General features: G+C 38.2%; 1 pseudogene; it reads left to right on the top strand.

Annotated features, from left to right (window-relative positions):
* Positions 1-18,835, top strand: part of LOC141505467 (solute carrier family 15 member 2-like) — an 86,978-nt pseudogene that overhangs the window by 65,425 nt on the left and 2,718 nt on the right.

Genomic DNA, 18,835 nt, shown 5'->3' with positions numbered 1-18,835 from the left:
CCCAGGTGTTCACATGGACTATTTGTGCCCAACTTGTGGTAGAGCACTTTGAGCTTGTTTTGATCTTGTAATTTGTCTCAAACATAGTGATGTTATTTTTGTCTTCTTAAATATCGAAGGACAAGAATCAACCAATATTATATGACTGGGAACTTGAGGCACTAGAGTTTACTAAATTGGTGGACATTATGGTCAAGGAACATCATTTTGACAAATGAGTGGAAGATAGAGTGGGGAGAGACTTAAAACAGGGAGACCAATCAGAAGGCTCTTTAGTCTTCATATAGTTTTGAATTCTTCATATTTGTCATTTGTTATGGCATAGAATTGCTTCATTGTCTTTTTTTTTGGTTTTTGCAAGGCAAATGGGGTTAAGTGGCTTGCCCAAGGCCACACAGCTAGGTAATTATTAAGTGTCTGAGACCGGATTTGAACCCGGGTACTCCTGACTCCAGGGGCGGTGCTCTATCCACTGCACCACTTAGCTGCCCCTCATTGTCTTTTTATGCCTAAAATTTTAGGCATATGTTTGAATATTTTATAGGCAGGTTGTTGCCAGGTTCCATCCACTGTCTTCCTCTTTGGTTACCTCACTGGATTTCTGCCTTCTCCCATCCCTTCTCCCTTGTTTCTGTTTTGAAAGAAGTTTCTTCCTGGTCTCTTATTGTCACTCTGCTGATATTGCTTGCTCATATTCACTCCTCTTAAATTAGAAATTTAAGACTATTCAGAAGAGAGGAAGGATCAAATAAGCATAGAGGAAGAAGAGATGAAAGTTTAGAACAGTGCCTTGGAGCAAAATTATATTTAAGGGACCTGGAGTAGGCTAAGAAGCCAACAAAGGAGACTGCTAGATGTTTTGAAAAGTAAGGGAAGAAAGTCCATTAAGAAGTGATATCAATGGTGATAAATACTACAGAGAGAGGAATATAAGAAAAAGAATATAGGATTTGAGCATAAAGACTTTATTAGTGGTCTTGAACAAAGCTGCTTCAGTAGAAAGATAAGGATGAGAAAGAATTTGATGGATTGTGAAGAAGATTGAGCTAGGTGACAGAATCATAGCTGTAAGAGTGTGACCTGGAGGTCTGTAGGCAACAGTAGGAAGAATGAGGAAGAGGGTATTATAGTCAAATGTTATGAACTGGAAAAGATGTAGTGGATAACATCCTATGATCACATTAGCTGAGCTGAGAGTGAGAAGGGAACCAAATTTCCCCTTCCATGACCTGAGAATAAGCCTGGATCAAACCCTTAACAGGCAGATCTTATTTCCTCTGGCCCTGTCCTGGTCTTTATAACTCCCTAGTGTCATTGTCACCCCTTGATCAAAATATATTCCAAGATCCCCTTCAACTCTCCTAAATTTATAATCTCTTCAACTCTACCAGAGACTCTACCCATTATTTTGTCTTATCTGCTCATGAAGGAAAGAGAAGTTGATAGGAAATATCTGCCATCCTTGCCTAGACCCTCATAGAAGAAAGTTCATTACTGAACTCCTTCCAGTCTTTTCCTATTTACCTTTGTTCCTCATTTAAATTTCTAAAACAGTTCTTTAAAGCATCTTCTCTCTATTCATTGTGTGTAACTTTAATACTTTCCTAAATAGCTACTAGAGGAGGATATAGAAAGTAGGATAAAATGTGGCACCTTCATTTGTTAGTGCTCCTCTGTGTCCTCAAAGCAAGAAACAGAATTCTGTGGATTCCAGAATGTGGATTTTATAAAATTACCTGTTGATTGGTTGATTTTATAAAATTACTCGTAAGTTGCCTCTTACTCTTGAATGATTTGGATTTCTTGACAGGACATTTATCCTTCTTTCTTTGGTGTATGTGCTGGGTCACTTGATAAACTTGATGAGTGCTGTGCCAATCGTTGGGGGATATGCAATGCACATGTAAGTATAATCAAAGAATGCCCATTCCTTTTGGTTCCCCCCCCCCCTTCCCTTTCCCAGACAGAAAAGTCTCTTGTTCTTCCTGAGTTCCTCTAACCCTGGGAGAATTCTCTGCTATAGTGTTTTTTTCTTTTGTATTCCCACAATCATCACTGCAGTAGTAAAAATTGTTTACAAACATTATCAGAAGTCTTTTCTCTTTCTTGTATTGTTCTATCCATGGTTGGCCTTTTGCTGATAGCATTGGGAACAGGAGGTATCAAACCCTGTGTGGCAGCCTTTGGTGGAAATCAGTTTGAAGAAGAACATGTAAGAACCATGTGATTTCAATATCTCCTTTTCTCTTTTTGAAGATGGTCACAGGCACCACAGTTTGGGAAGAGTCATTAGAGAGGTAGAAGACACAACTAAGCATGAATTGACTCATCAATGAGAAGAATCCTTAAGCAGACAAAAAAAACTGAACAGAGATGTAATTCTTAGCTTAAAAATCCCTTTTCTCTTACTAACACAAGTCAATAAAGGGGGTAAAATATGACTGGATAGATGAAAAAGTGAAAATGGCTCAATTGAGGGTCTAAGTTATAGAGAGAATCATGTCCTAAATTTCTAGCTTCCTTTTTCACACTTCATCCACTTTTCTCTGTCTTGAATATTTCATTCTTTTTCTTTTTCTTTTTTTTTTTTTTTTACATTGGGGTTTCTTTGTGTTTTTATGAGTTTTTCTCCCTCTTCTTAACACCATGTGATTTCTGACTCATGAAAGTTTTCCTGGCCAGGAAAGTAATGCTGTGATCTCATGGAATAAGGTGATTCCTAATCTTTATGCATATTTCCAGTGTCTATCCTTGAATTACATCCTGAAGGTGCAGAGAAGGCCATTGGAATTTCTTTTCTATTCCAATCACTTATAATACTCTGTGACTCTTTGATGGACTAAATTGTTTGCAAAGGTAATTAACCCCTAACAATCGTGGATTAACTTCACTTGCAGGCTCTGGGAAGTAGGTGAGTTTGAATGGAAACAGGAAAGTCCACTTGGAAACAAACTGGGGAAAAGGAACTGGGATACTTGGAGGGATTCAAGTTGTTTGCTGTGATACCTTTTGTCTGAAGGAGTGTATTTACTACTTCTTAGACCCACCCTCCTCTTTATTTTATTTTTATTTTTTGCAAATAGGAATGTGGCAGTTCTTCCCAATTTCACTTTTCAATCCACAATTTAATTCTTCTGTTAATCTTTCAGACTGGTCCTAAGGCAAGCTCCAGATGAGGTCTTCTGAATGATCAATGTTTTCCCTTTCTTTGCCCTTTGTCCTGATATGCTTCCTTCTCCCAACACATTCCCACTAGACAGCCCATATGATTTGGTTTTGTGTATGTTTGATGAACAATCCTTATATATAATACAATACTTGTATCAACACAAATCTCTAATGTGTAATGTAATTTACAGAGGCAAGAGAGTGTTCATATACTGGATGTCCTAAAAAGTGTTAGTGCATCTCTAAGCTATTAAAGATTAAGCTTATTTTTTTAGCACTTAAGTTTACTAAATTTTATTAAAACATATTTTACAATAGCTTAAAATTGCACTATATTAGTTCTAGTTTGGCAGGTCAGGGAGATAAGGATCTGTAGAGTGTGTGTGTCCTTTTGTGTCTGATGGTAAAGTTTATCTTGTAAGTTTTTTTTTTGTCCTAGGTAAAAGAAAGGAGCAGGTTCTTCTCACTTTTCTATTTGGCCATCAATGCAGAGAGTTTATTCTCCACATTTGTCACACCCATGTTTAGAGGTTAGAATCCTTTGTGATGGGCCTGTGTCCAGTCAAGAAGTGGAAATTTTTGTTTTTTTCAAAGAGGGCTTAGAAGGTTCTTTCTGCTTTATCCGCAAGGAATTGGCTTAAATGATCTTTATAAAGATCTTTGGGGGTGGCTAGGTGGTGCACTGGCCTTGGAGTCAGGAGTACCTAAGTTCAAATCCGGCCTCAGACATTTAATAACTACCTAGCTGTGTGGCCTTGGGCAAGCCACTTAACCCCATTGCCTTGCAAAATGTAAAAAAAAAAAAGAAGAAAAAAAGAAAAAAAGATTTTAAAGATCTTCTTGGGAAAGACTATATGAAACTGATTTGTAGAAAAGATAAGACCCAAAGTGAGCTGCTTTGATTTCTCTTTGCTCTTTAGGTTCAGTCCAGTGCTTTGGGAGGAGATTGCTATGCATTAGCCTTTGGGATCCCAGGAATGCTAATGGTACTAGCTCTTGGTAAGTGAACAGGGAAAGTGAAAAGAGAATGAATACCCTCCCTCCCCTCAGGAGAATTCACTAGGTAAAAGACCAGTTCTTTGAGCAATTTGGAGGATGCTTTAATTTCTTAGGATACCCAAAAGCTAACTTTGAAGTGAAGGAAATCAGAGGGGGATAGTCCTAAAGTCACAAATTGAGACTTTGAATGATTGGAACTAGAAAATGCAGATTTTGTTTGTTAATGTGCAGGTGATTAAATCTGATGCAGTTAACTTGATGTAATTCTTTATCCACCCACACCCTTCTCTGAGGGCTGGGTTAGTTATTTGGGTTACTTAATCCAGGGATAACTCTTGGATGTTTTTGTTTTTAATCATTGACCTTAAAATACTTTTCTCTCCTGAGGTGTCCAGCATGACTTTCTTGGAATGGTTCCAGTCCCCAAACAACAAGAATTTGATAGAGAAGTAGTAGTCCAAGGATTCAGCATTTTGCTTAGTTTTGATTGTTTAGAGAAGGGAGAAATTACCAGATGGCTATTTTGGGGGGGTTAAGATACTGTTTACCAGAATCTTTTTGTCACCCACTTATATTAGGTTTCTAAGTGGGAATAGAAAGATTGCATTGCTTTCTCTGACGTCTTGCAGAATTGGAGCTAAGTGGTCCAATGGCTAGATTCAGGGAAGACCCAAGTTTAAATCTAGCCATAGTAATTGTGTGTCCTTTAGCAAGGAACTTCTATCTGCCTCAGTTTCTTTATGTGTAAAACTCCCAAAGATACTTATCTCATTTATGTGGTATATATTTATGTTATATGTGCATATATATATACACATATTCTGTATATATTTATGTGATATGTGTGTGTATATATATATGATGTGTCTATACACATTTATGTAATATACTTGGTGTCTGTTTATATTTATATGATGTGTATATCAATCTGTATGCATCTTAGACTATGCCACTTCCTACTTCCAGCTAATTACCAATATACTCTTCATCATCCTAACCACCCCTTTGTCTTAAGTATTAGTGCTTAATGATGTTGAGCATCATTAGGCAGAGAGATTGTAGAGAACATCTTGAAGGATGTAGAGAATGAGTATGATATCTGGAGGACTTAAAAGGTGGAGTTGAAGGTCTCAAACAGGGAGTGAATTAAGTTACTCTTTATTAAAAGAATACTGGAGAAGTCACTGCTGGGCTCTAGAAAAATGGGAGTTGGCACAGAAAGAAGAAAACATTTAACAGAAGATGGAGGGAACTGATGTTGAAGTCTAGAGAACCTAAATGAAGAAGGCATTTCAGTAATGGAGCTAGAAGACAGCCTGGGGTGCACTAAAGTTACTGGTGTTGGAACAAAAAATGTATTATGAGATTGTAAAAAGGATTTGGTCCTTTATGGTAAATACAGTGATAGGGAAAATTGAGGGTTCTTCTAAATTGCCACAGAATCAAGGAGTTTGAAAGGACTGCAGAAAGTCACCTAATCCAATATTTCATACTGAATAGAAGACAAATTAATAACTAATTTATAGTGAACTTTGAAGTTTGCAAAGCACTTTGCAAATTTTTACAATTAGAATTTGTAAAGTGCTTTGCAAACTTCAATCTTTATTTGATCCTCACAACCCTTGGTGGGTAGGTACATCCCCATCTTGTAGTTGAGAAAGTGAAGCAGACAGGTCTAGTAAGTGATCAGATTTGAACCCCTAAGTCAAGAGTTTTATCCATTGTACCACCTACCTATCTAGTAAGGAGGATTTAAATTGGGCAGATAGAAAATTTCTCTCTGTTCTTGTTCCATGAGATTCTTTTCTATAGCCTCCCATAAATCCTTTAAAAAAAACCAAAACAGTGAAGTTAACTGGTGCAATGGATAGAGCACTGGCCCTGGTGTCAGGGGAATCTGAGTTCAAATCAGCCTCAGACAACTGATACTTAGTGTGTTATCTTGGGCCTCGCCAAAAAAAAAAAAAAAAAAAAAAAAAAAAAGACAAGATAGCTACTGAAGAATATTTATAGGTGAAAGTAGAAGTACAAGAAATAAGTAACATGAAATAAATATAAAACAGAACAGATTAAACCGATTATAGAAAATTGGTCTCTTAATGAATTATCTTTTTAAATTTTGAATTTCAAATTTGCTCCAACTTTTTCACACCTTCCCATCCCACTGAAAAGGCAAGAAATACATCACTTTATACATGTGAAATCATGCAAAACATTCCCATATTAGCTATATTGGGAGAAAGGCAAAAAGAAGTTAGAGTAGCCAAGTATTTTGAGGTTGATCATAGAAGTAACATTGCTGCTACTGTGCAAAATTATCTCTCAGTTCTTTCTTTACTTTGTATCATTTCATACAGGTCTTGCCATATTTTTTCTGAAAACAACCTGCATCATTTTTTTAGAACATAAAAGGACGCCCCAAAGTTTAATATTTTATTTTTCCCCAATTAAATGTAAAAATAATTTTTGGCATTGTTTTTTAAAATTGAGCTCCAAATTTTCCCCTATCCTTTCTACTCTACCCCATCATTGAAAAGGCAAGCAATTTGATATAGGTTATTCATTCAGTCATGCAAAATACTTTCAGGTTAATTCCAGGTTATTTTTGTCCTTCATTTTCAAAGAAGACCCCGACATCAGGGAGGTGATACAAGCACATGGGGCCAGGGGGACTGTTCTAAGTCATCAGCCTCACTTTCTCCTCCTGAGCTATCCAGGTCCAGTGATTAGCTATGAATCAGGATGACTGGAGACAGCCCTGGATGTGAGGCAATCAGGGTAAGTGACATGTCCAAGGTCACACAGCTAGTAAAGTGTCAGGTATCTGAGGTTGAATTTTGACTCAGGTCTTCCCGACTCCAAGGCCAGTGCTCTATCCACTTCTCCACCTAGCTGCTCTGTTCACAACATGACTAACTTCCAGGTTAATCATGTTGTGAAAGAAAACAGACAGAAAATAAGAAACTAAAGAAAAGGTACATCACAGTTCTTTTTCTGGAGATGGATTACATTTTACATCAATCCTTCAGCATTATCTTGGTTCATTGTATTGTTGAGACAAGTTAAGTCATTCACAGTTGATTATCATACAATATTGCTGTTACTGTATACAATGTTCTCTTGGTTCTACTTGTTTCACTTTGCATCAATTTATGTAAGGTTTTTCAGGTTCTTCTGAGAGCATACTGCTCATCCTTTCTTTTAACATAGTAGTATTCTATCACAATCATATGCAACAATTTTTTTTAGCTATTCCCTAATACATGGACATCCCCTCAATTAAAAGAGCTGCTATTTTTTATACATATAGGTCCTTTAAAAAAACCTTTTGGGATGCAAAAATCTGTTTGGATTTTGCTTGGTCAAATTGTTTTATAGTTCTTTGAGCATAGTTTGAAATTGCTCTACAGAATGGTTCAATCAATCCACCAACAGTACAACAGTCTCAATTTTCCCATGTCTCCTCCAACATTTGTCATTTTCTTTTTTTTCTATCATATTAACCAACCTGATAGGCTTAGAGTTGTATCGATTTGTATTTCTCTAATCAATAGTGAGTAAGAGAATTTTTTTTGGTATGATTATGGATAGATTTAATTACTAGGGTTGAAAACTGACTGGTCATAACCATTTGACCATTTATCAACTGAGAAATTTTTCTGGGGCGGCTAGGTGGTGCAGTGGATAGAGCACTGACCCTGGAGTCAGGAGTGTATACCTGAGTTCAAATCCGGCCTCAGACACTTAATAATTGCCCAGCTGTGTGGCCTTGGGCAAGCCACTTAACCCCATTGCCTTGCAAAAACCTGGAAAAAAAGAGAAATTGTTCTTTCTACAAATTTGAATCAGTTTTCTGATAAAGACCTCATCTTTATCAAAGAAACTTATTGCAATTCCCTTCATCCTGTCCCCTCCCACATATGCTACACTTATTTTTTCATCACTCCATCCATTCTCAAAAGTCTTTTGCTGCTGACTTTTACCTCCCCCAATCTGCCTTTCCTTCTACCAGCCCTCCTTCCCCTTCTCTCATCTCCCTCCTCTCCCTATTCTCCTATATTTTAAAATAAATTTCTATACCCAACTGAGTATGCATGCTATTCCCTCTTTGAGTAAATTCTGATGAAATTAAGATTCTCACATTTCTGCAACCCTCCCCCCAATTTTCTCCATGTCTAATTCCAAATCTAGGGATCAAAAATGCCTTCTAGAAGGGGCAAGCTTTAACTCTCCTATCTATGTGCTACTTACAGGTGTGTTTGCTCTTGGAAGCAAGATGTACAAAAACCCTCCTCCTGAAGGAAACATAATGATTAAAGTCACCAAATGTATCTGGGTAAGTCAGTGAATCTTTAATCTTTATTTAAGACCAGGGAAGAATGTGAAATATTTAACTTATGGGGCTATAAGCATTCATGCACAATTTTTGTGACTTTGTGGTTCTGGTCCTACTTTTCCAAGCTCTGACTGTCATTCTTTTTGTGCTTTGTCATCTTCAAAATGGCAGAATGTTGAACCCTAAGTACTTTCTAAAAATTAAGGAACAGATAATTAATGGCAATTGATTTGTCTCAAAAATTCAGAGGTGAAATGGATGAAGATGGGTTTAGATGGAAGACTTCTTTTTCTTTTTCTGATCCTATCTTGGCTTTTCCCCAGTTTGCTATTTCAAATCGCCTGAAAAACTGTTTCAGTGAAATTCCAAAGAAAGAACACTGTCTGGACTGGGCAGAGGAAAAGTATCCAGCGAGTCAGGGTAGTGGAAATGAATTGTCTGCTTAGCAGTGGTAAGGTCCATGTGCTGACTGATCACTTTTCCTTTGCCATTTGCCCCTCTGCTACTTGGTAGTGTGGGCTCTTTTAAATGATGTAATTTTTCTATGCCTCTAGTTTCTTCACCATTGGTCCTAATTCCTGATATAAACTAATTGAGACAAATAGAAAAAGGCAAGCTCTGTTTTGGAGGAGATTGTTATTCACCTGTTCACGAATCTCCTCTTCCTGATCTCCAATATAAATCCATCCTACTAATTTGAACCTTTTTCCTCAGTCACCTCTGACCCAAACTATTCCCTTACTGCTTTCTGGTTCTTTTGTCTTTCTCTTAAGTGATTCAGGTTATTTTACTTTATTTTATTATTTTATTTTTGCAAATTCAGGAAGTTCCTTTCTCCTTCTTCCTACAGAAACAACTCATGGAAGTGAAGGCTTTGACCTGTGTGCTGTTCCTTTATATTTCAGTGCCAATGTTCTGGGCTCTTTTTGATCAGCAGGTAAAAAAAGGTTCCTTAATAAGCTTCTTCCTTCCATTTCCTTCCACCATAGGATATGATAGATTTCATGGAATCACTTCCCTTTTCTAGGGCTCCCGGTGGACTCTGCAAGCAACTAGGATGAATGGTAATATGGTGAGTAGAAGTGATTTTTGCCATGTGGGTTACTCTCCAGTTCCGCAACAAGGGAGTTAATTTCTTTGCCAAATTATAGACTATCCATTTCTATTTATTTTTCTCATCTATTTTTGATTTCTTTGGTATGAGCCATGTCCTTATGAGAAAATTCCATCTGGGAAAATTGAGAGTCTTATAAAGGTTAACTCTCATCTGTAAAATCAAGTGGGGGTTGGAGAGGGTTGGACAATATGACATATAATATCCCTTTAACCTCTAAAGTTATGATCTTAAATGACTTATATTGTATTGCCAGTATCTATCAGACTTATTTGAAGACCAGCTCTCAACCACTCTACATTTTCTTTTATGTAGTCTTCCTCCTATATAACATTGTTTTAATGTAGCTCATTCATCAGATGGGCAATTAGGTGACTCAATGAATACTGGACCCTGAGTCAGGAAAATCTGAGTCTAGACTCAAGCACTTGCTGGCTATGTGACCCTGGACAAGTCTAACCCCTGTTCACCTTAATCCACAGGAGAGAGAAAAAGCATTATCCTTGAAAGGAAACCCCATGGACAGTCTTGGCATGCTTATTGTCTAGGGAGTCACCAAGAATTGCATGAATCAGATCCTGACTTTTGTCAAACAGACAGACAGAGTTCAGAGAATCTATGCTAATAACCTTTCCCCCCAATAACCCTGGGATATAGATGATGTCAAGTAGTGTTTCCTTCATTTTACAGATGAGAAATATTTATTGATTTTCCTTTTACATCTTAGGCTTATACTGACCAGCTTCTTTTTCATATTTCAGGGATTTTTTGAGTTCCAGCCTGACCAGATACAGGTGGGACCCTTTCCCATAGCCATAACTCCATGTATTCTCCTTTTCACCCCTTCTCAGTTTAACTAGATGGTGATCCTGCTTTCAGCTTTTGAGACAAGCAGGTCACAGCCCTGGGGAAAATGGATTCTTTTGGACCCTCCCTTCCAAACTACCTCCCAAACTCCTGGAGAAATGAATGTTCAGGCTTTGGACAAAGTCCAGGAATTTAATTATGCTGTTTCAAAGTGGATGCAGCAATGTTTGTATATACTTTATATGCAGAGTACAGTCCTTACATCTATCCTATAGCTCTACTTATTGTTATCCTCCTTTCCAGTTTTTCCCCCTGAGGCTATGCAGTTGAGAGGCATCTGAGGAATGAGCAAATCCATAAGCAATCATTTTTGTACCCACTTTGCATAGGGAAAGCCTGAAGAGAGGAAGAGATTTCCTCCCATCCACTATCCAATCAACTCTTTTTAGAGAAGTTAAACTTAGAATCAGACAAGCTGAATGAGAGTTTGAGACAGAGTGGGTAGGTGGGTGGCAAATAGGGTATATTATCAAATGTAGTGTATGAATGAGGGGATTCATAAAGTGGTTGTGAAGGATCTGGGATGCCCTCTTTGAAGGTGGAGGGATGTGTAAAAGATCATTTTTTTCCTTATTAATTTTGAAATATTCCCTTAGCTACATATCCTGTTAGCTTAGAAACTGACTCTCACTCTCCTTTGCTGTCTCTTCACTATGTTGTGTCATATCCTGAATATATCATTTTACCTGATGCTTTCTCCCTTTGTGATCTGAACAACTCTCAGGGATTGAATTATTCTTTGTTCAGATGAATCCCAAAGCTGTATATCTACCCTCTCTCCTGAACTGGTCACACACTGGATATGTCATATTCTGCTTCACAACCAGAAGTCATCTGTCCTTCATATCTTTCCCTTAGCTAAGTGGCATCCAATGTGCTGATGGTTTCCTTCTTCACTTCCCCTTCTCTCCACTTAGCCAGACACTCAGCACCTCTCACTTGAGCTGTCACAAGATCCTGTCTCTTTTATTGTACCAACCTTATGAGAAGGTGAACCCCTTGAAGGGAGGGACTACTTTTGTTTTCTTTTTTAAAAAACACCAGAAAGTAGCTCAACACCTACCACATGGATAATCATTTAACAGCTTTGGATGAGAATTTAACTCTGACTGAAAGGGCAAAACTTTAGAAATTAGTGAGAAATGGTGGTGGTGGGGGCAGCTCTAAACTGGAATAAGGATTCTGCATATCCCAGAAGTCAGCTGGATATTTCTTGACAAATTATTGTCTGTTTTGGGATGTTAGTAACTAGTCTTTCTTACAGGTCCTGAATCCCCTTCTGATGCTTATGTTCACCCCTCTATTTGACTTTGCTCTCTATCCTCTGTTCAAGATGTGTGGAATCAATTTAACGTAAGTGCTTGCTGCATCTCTTCCACTGGACATAAATTCTCTAGTTGTGAGATAGATATTGATGGTAATATTTGTCTAGCATGCGTTGAGGTTAGTTTGCACATAGTTTCTCTGTTATCTCTTATTCATCTTAAGACATTTTGTAAATTTTGTAAATTTGATTCTTTTTCTTTTTAATTTATTTAGTATTTTTCCCCAATTACATGTAAACACAAGTTTACCATTTGTTTGAACATATTTCTATATCAGTCAAGTTGTGAAAGAAGAATTAAGAACTGGTCAGGGGAGAGAAACATATACTCATCATTTCTTTCTTTCTTTCTTTCTTTCTTTCTTTCTTTCTTTCTTTCTTTCTTTTTAAGGTTTTTGCAAGGCAAATGCGGTTAAGTGGCTTGCCCAAGGCCACAGGGCTACATAATTATTAAGTGTCTGAGGCCAGATTTGAACCCAGGTACTCCTGACTCCAGGGCCGGTGCTCTATCCACTGCGCCACCTAGCCACCCCCTTGTGTCATTTTTTAATTCAGATCTTACTCATCATTTCTTATAATTAAATAGCATCCCATCATTACCATACAAAAATTTGTTCAGCCATTCTTCAATTGGTGGACATTTCCTCAATTTCTTTAAAAGGAGAATAAAAAGACGTTCTGAAAATATATTACTTTTTTGTAAGAACCAAGATTCAACTTGGATAGATTTTTAACAGCAATAAATAATTGTATTTTCTTTACTTTTATAACACTACCTATTGTGGCTGTATCCGTGATCATTATCTTTGTGAAACTAGACCAAATCTAAATTGAATTTGGCATTAGAGAAGTAAGATCTGCATTAAAAAATGACACAAGGGGGTGGCTAGGTGGCGCAGTGGATAGAGCACCGCCCCTGGAGTCAGGAGTACCTGGGTTCAAATTCGGCCTCAGACACTTAATAATTACCTAGCTGTGTGGCCTTGGGTAAGCTACTTAACGCCATTTGCTTTGCAAAAACCAAAAAAATATATATATATAAAAAAAATATAAAAAAGTGACACAAACCCAAAGCCTGAAAATTGTACTTGCTGTTTTGATCCTGGTGAAAAATAGTATTTCTCTGTTTTGTAGTTTCCTTTACCATCATCAGCAAATCCATGTTCCTAATGTCTTATCTGCAAGTACAATCTTAGCTTAAGTCTCACTTCTAAATTTTATTACATGCAAAAATAAAGTTCGACATTCACTTTTAAAACCTTGAATTTTGGATTTTCTCTCTTTCACCCCAATGATTCTCATCAAGAAAAGTTATTTTATAGAGGTTAGAAATATGTAGTCATGAAAAACATTATTACAAGAGTCATGTTGCTCCCCTAACCCCCCCCCAAACGAAACCTTAAAAAATATATAATTTTTAAAAAAGTATACTTCATTCTGTATTCAGACATCAGCAGCTCTGACTTTGGGATGAATAGTATACTTTATCAGAAGTCTTTCAGAGTTGTCTTGGGTCGCAGCATTGTTAGTAAAAGCTTATCATCCTGTTCATCATTTCCTTTTTTTTTTTTTAAGATTTTTAATTTATTTAAGGGAATGGGGTTTGAGTGACTTGCCCAGGGTCATACAGCTAGGCAATTATTAAGTGTCTGAGGTTGGATTTGAATCAGGTCCTCCTAACTTCAGGGCTTATAATCTCTGCCCCACTTAGCTGTCCTTCTGTTCATCATTTCTTATAACAGAAAGGCATTCTATCATAATCACAACAATTTGTTCAGCCATTTCCCAGACAATGGACAACCCCTCAATCTCTAGTTCTTTGTCAGCAGAAGAGAGCTGCTATAAATATCCTTATACATAGAACTCCTTTTCCTTGCTGTTTTTCATCTTTTCTGGAATATAGATCTAGTTGTGGCAGTGTTAGATCAAGGGATAGGCACAGTTCCAAATTGCTCACAAATCCTCCAATAGGGCATCAATGACTCGCTCCCTAAATGCCCTCCAATATTTGTCATTTTTCTCTTTCTGTCCTTTTAGTGCATTCAATAGATATAAAAATATAAACCAGAACCTCAGAATGGTTCCAAATGACATTTGTCCTATCAATAGAGTTAGAACTTTTTTAAAAAATGATTTTAAATCAATAGCAAGATGACTTCATTTGAAAACTTCATATCTCTTGATCATTAAAGAATTGGGAAATAAAATCACTTGGGCTCATGTAAATCTGACTCAGTTTTTTTTTTGTTTGAGAAATGAAGTCTTTATCAGAGAAATTTGTTTCAATGTTTTTCACCACTATTCTTCACCATTAATTACTATTCCTAACTATTCCCCCACCCCTATTTATTCTATTCTAATTTTTCACCCTCTCACTCAAGTGTTTTACATTGAACTATCCTGTCCCACAATCTTTCCTCCCTTTTCTCTCCTTCTCCACCCCTTTTTCCCATCCCTTTCCTCTCCTACTTTTACCTCTAGGGTAAATCTCATCTCATTTATTCCACTTCACTCCTGTCTCTTCCTCTCTACTGCAAAAACTTTTTCAGCCTCTTTTATGTGAAATAACTTACTCCATTCTACCTCTCCTCTCTCTCTCTCTCTCCCAATGCATTCCTTTCTCACCCATTAACTCCATCTTTTTAATATATTATCCCTTCAAATTCAGCCCCACCTTAATTTGTCTATATGGGCTCCCTCTAAATGTTCTAATAAATGAGGAAGTTTATATGAATTATCAGTATCATCTTCCCATGCAAGAATAGAAGCAGAAAAGTTAAGTTTCTTATGGTTTGCTTTTCCTCTTTACCCTTTTATTTTTCACTTGAGTTTCATACAAACTTTCTTTTCAGCTCTGGTCATTTCATCAGGAAAGTCCCCTATTTCATTGAATGTTCCTCTTTTCCCCCCCAGAAGAGAATGCTCAATTTTACTGGGTAGTTTATTCCTAGTTTCATATTGTCTTCTACTTTTTTTTCTCATAAAGCCATGAGCATTTCTTTGTTCAATTCTAAATTTTAAGGAAATGTTTTTTTTTTCACTGAGCCTCCTGTACCTCTTTTTCCATTTGACCAATTCTACTTTTTTTTTTTTTTTAGGTTTTTGCAAGGCAAATGGGGTTAAGTGGCTTGCCCAAGGCCACACAGCTAGGTAATTATTAAGAGTCTGAGACCGGATTTGAACCCAGGTACTCCTGACTCCAAGGCCGGTGCTTTATCTACTACGCCACCTAGCTGCCACCTAGCCACCCCCCCCATTCTACTTTTTAAGGCATTCTTCTCATTGACTTTTTCTTTTTCCATTTGGCCTAGTCTGGTTTTTAAGATGTTATTTTCCCCAGTGTTTTTTATGTATGTGTCTCCTTTACAAAGCTGCTGACATGTTTTTCCATGATTTTCTTTCATTCTGCTCATTTTTCTTAATTTTTCCTCTACCTTTCTTACTTGAGTTTTTAATTTTGGTTTTTGTAAGACATTGGGGTTAAGTGACTTGCCCAAGGTCACACAGCTAGGTAATTATTAAGTGTCTGAGGTTGGATTTGAATTCAGGTCCTCCTGACTCCAGGGCTGTTGCTGAATCCACTGTGCCACTTAAGCTGCCCCATCTTCCTTGATTTTCAAAAATTCTTTTTGAGTTTTTCCATAACCTGAGATCAAGTCATATTTTTCTTGGAGCTTTTAGATTGTGGAGCTTTGACTTTGTTATCTTTTTCCAAAAGTGTGTTTTGATCTTCCTTACATCATAATAGCTTTTAGGAGAGATATCTACTCCTGCTCTGCTCTGTGGGTCTTCCCTGGAACTATGGAGTGAACCCATTCCCCTGGGACAGCAAGTTCTGTTGTGCTACTGCTCCTCTTCCTGGCTCTGTGACTTAGATCCCAGTATGGGCAGAGCAACAGAGTTCTTTGTGTTAGCAAAGAGACCCTGTAATCTCCTTCTGACCCCTTCCTGTCTGTGAGAGCCTTGTTGATCCAGTGGCTCCCAAAGCCTGCTCTTGTTCTTCTAGGGCCAGGTCTGCACTGCACTGCTGCAGCCTCTGGGGATAGCCCTCCACTCACACTGCTGAGACAGACTTTTCCTGCTGACCTTCCAAGTTATTCTTGGAAATGTCTGGGCTACAAGGTCTGGAAGCCACCATTGCTTCCACTAATTCAGTCACTTCCCTGCCTGTTCCTAGTTTGTGAGGCTGGCCTTTTGGGGGCCCAGCCTGCACTGCACTTTGCTTTTCTGGTACAACAGTCCATTCCTGCCAATTTTCTAAGTTTTCTTGGACTAGAAAATAGTTTTACTCCTTCTTTTTTGTGGATCTGCCACTCTAGAATTTGTTTAGAGGTATTTTTAAAGGAATTTTGAAATATTTGAGGGAGAGCTCTGGCGGGGCGGGGGGGAGCCCTTGCCCTTACTCTGCTATCTTGATTCTAAGCATATTTTTCTAGTTCCACATGATAGTTCTTTTAATTCAGGCTTTATGATGAGGAAACCCATTTTTTTTTTTTTGGTGAGAGCAGAGTATTGGAGACACCCAACTCTACACAAAGATGAATGTGTCTCTAGTTTGTAAAAGACATTTAATAACTTCTATCAGTTTCTGCTTAGTAGGGTTATGGAAATAGCCCTTTGAAAATTCATAGATTTTCTTCCTTCCTTTATACAAATCTATTAGGAAAATGGCAACTGGTATGATCCTGGCATCCCTAGCCTTTGCAATTGCAGCTACTGTTGAGATCAAGATAAATGTGAGGACAAAACCCAGATTCAAGTGCTTTATGAACTCTAATGCAAATTGAAAATTGAAAATGCCTTACTGGATATTAATTCTTCTTGCGATTGCACTATTTTAAAAATATGTATTTCACATGCTTTTATAATCTGTCCCTCCTATTGTGGCCTTGCCCTACCATGAATAAAAAATGAAAAATGGGGCAGTGAGTAGTGTACCAGCCCTGGAGTCAGGAGGACTTGATTCAAGTTCATCATCCGACACTTGATATTTACTAGCTGTGTGACCATGGGCAAGTCTTTTAACTCCATTGCCCTACAAATAAACCCTGAGAACAAACAAAAGTGAAAAATAAAGCACTCATTATAACATACATAAGTCTCTAGCAAAACAGATCCTCACATTGGTCATGCCCTAAAATGTTTCTTTCTCTACTTTTAAATTCATCATGTCTCCAATAAAAGGTGCAGCATGTTTCATCTTTAGTCTGGATTCAGAGTCTATCATTGCATTAGTTCTCTACAATGTTAAAAAAATTTTTCTCTATAGTATTGTCAACAATAATAACATTATCCATCATTTTATTAATGTGGATGAGCTTTTCATTAACACAGGTTAATCATTTTCATTTTAATAGATTTAGATTCTTAGGAATTACTATGATCTATTGAATAGACTTTGGAAGAAGCACCCCCTCATCCTGGTAAGGAAGAAGGAGAGAGAGTTCAGAAAAGAACAGTTTTCAAGGACAGGTTTTAAAACTCAAATGGCCCAATTTTGAAATGAGAGCAAACTACACCTTTGGGATCACTCACTTCCTTCATGAGACTGGTATACCAGTATTGTTGTTTTAGTTCTGCACCACCCCAATAAAACAAATATTGCAATAAAGTGAGTCACATAAATTTTTGATGATAAGCATAGTTCCTTGGATGACCAATATGTATAGTCTTTCATTGGAAATCATACTCAAAGGTTTTCCAGCTTAATAGGATGTAGCAGAACTTGTGCTCCCTCGTCATCACTTTTAAGAATCAAAGATAACCTGTACTAGGAGGCATCAGAATAATTTACTTTATACAGACTGTCTCAAAAAACTTTAGTTCCTTAAAACTATTTTAAGGGGGCAGAGCCAAGATGGTGACAAGAAGGGATCAAGTCTTAGGCGCTCTCTGATAAAACATGAAACTAAGGACTCTAACTAAAGTTTCCAGAGACAGAACCCACAAAGGGACCCAGTGAGGCAGTTCTCCTACTCAAGGTAACCTGGAAAAGAGCAGAAAGGCTCTGCTCCCCTGGGTCGGAGGGGCGGCCCGCCAGAGGGGTGGCCCGCCAGAGGGGTGGCCCGCCAGAGTGAAAGAACTTCAGCCTACTGGAGGCAGCCCCAGGGTGCTGGGAGCCGTAGCTCACAGCAGCGGGGGAGTCTCTTGAGGTGCACCCTGGGGAGCACCGGGCACAAAGTTAGGGAACAGCTGGGGACCTCTGCCAGAGGAACCCAGCCCTCAGGGCACACAGCCAGCCCTGATCCAGGAAACAGAAGCAGACGAGGGGGTAAGCAGGAGCCTCCAGGGCATGAGCCCATTGAGCTGAGGGAGGGGAGTGAAGAGAGAGAGAGACTGCCAGCTCTGTCCTCTGCCCCTGGAACAGGACTCTGGGGCTCTGACCACATTCAGATCCTGATCCCAGTTTAGGCCCACCCCATATAACAACAGCCCCCCCCCCCCACCTCGGCCCCATGGTAGAGGAGGGTGCTTATGGTCATTCACAGACCAGGAGGGAGGACAGAGCCTCACACACTGAGACCCTTGTGGGAGTGTCCCAAAAGCTCAGGAAGCACCCCAAAACCAGGCTCAGGCTGGGAAAATGAGCAAGCAGAGAAATAAGAGGAAGACCATTAAGAAATATTTTGCTCATGAGCCCAAGAAGGATCAAAATACTCAGTCTGAAGATGAGGAAGCACAAGTTCCTGCATCTAAAGACTCCAAGAAAAACAGAAATTGGGCTCAGGCTATGACAGAGCTCAAAAAAGACTTTGAAAATCAAATGAGGGAGTTGGAAGAAAGACTGGGAAAAGAAAGGAGGGAGATGCAGGAAAAACATGAAAATGAAGTCAGCAGCTTAGTCAAGGAAATCCAAAAAAATGCTGAAGAAAATAGCATGCTAAAAACCAGCTTAGGTCAAATGGATAAAACAGTTCAAAAAGTTATTGAGGAGAAGAATGCCTTAAAAAGCAAAACTGGCCAGATGGAAAAAGAGATAAGAAAATTATCTGAGGAGAACAAATGCTTCAGACAAAGAATGGAATTC

This window comes from Macrotis lagotis, chromosome 1, assembly GCF_037893015.1.
Source record: "Macrotis lagotis isolate mMagLag1 chromosome 1, bilby.v1.9.chrom.fasta, whole genome shotgun sequence".
NCBI lineage: Eukaryota > Metazoa > Chordata > Mammalia > Peramelemorphia > Peramelidae > Macrotis > Macrotis lagotis.
This window is presented reverse-complemented; position numbering and strand designations above follow the sequence as displayed.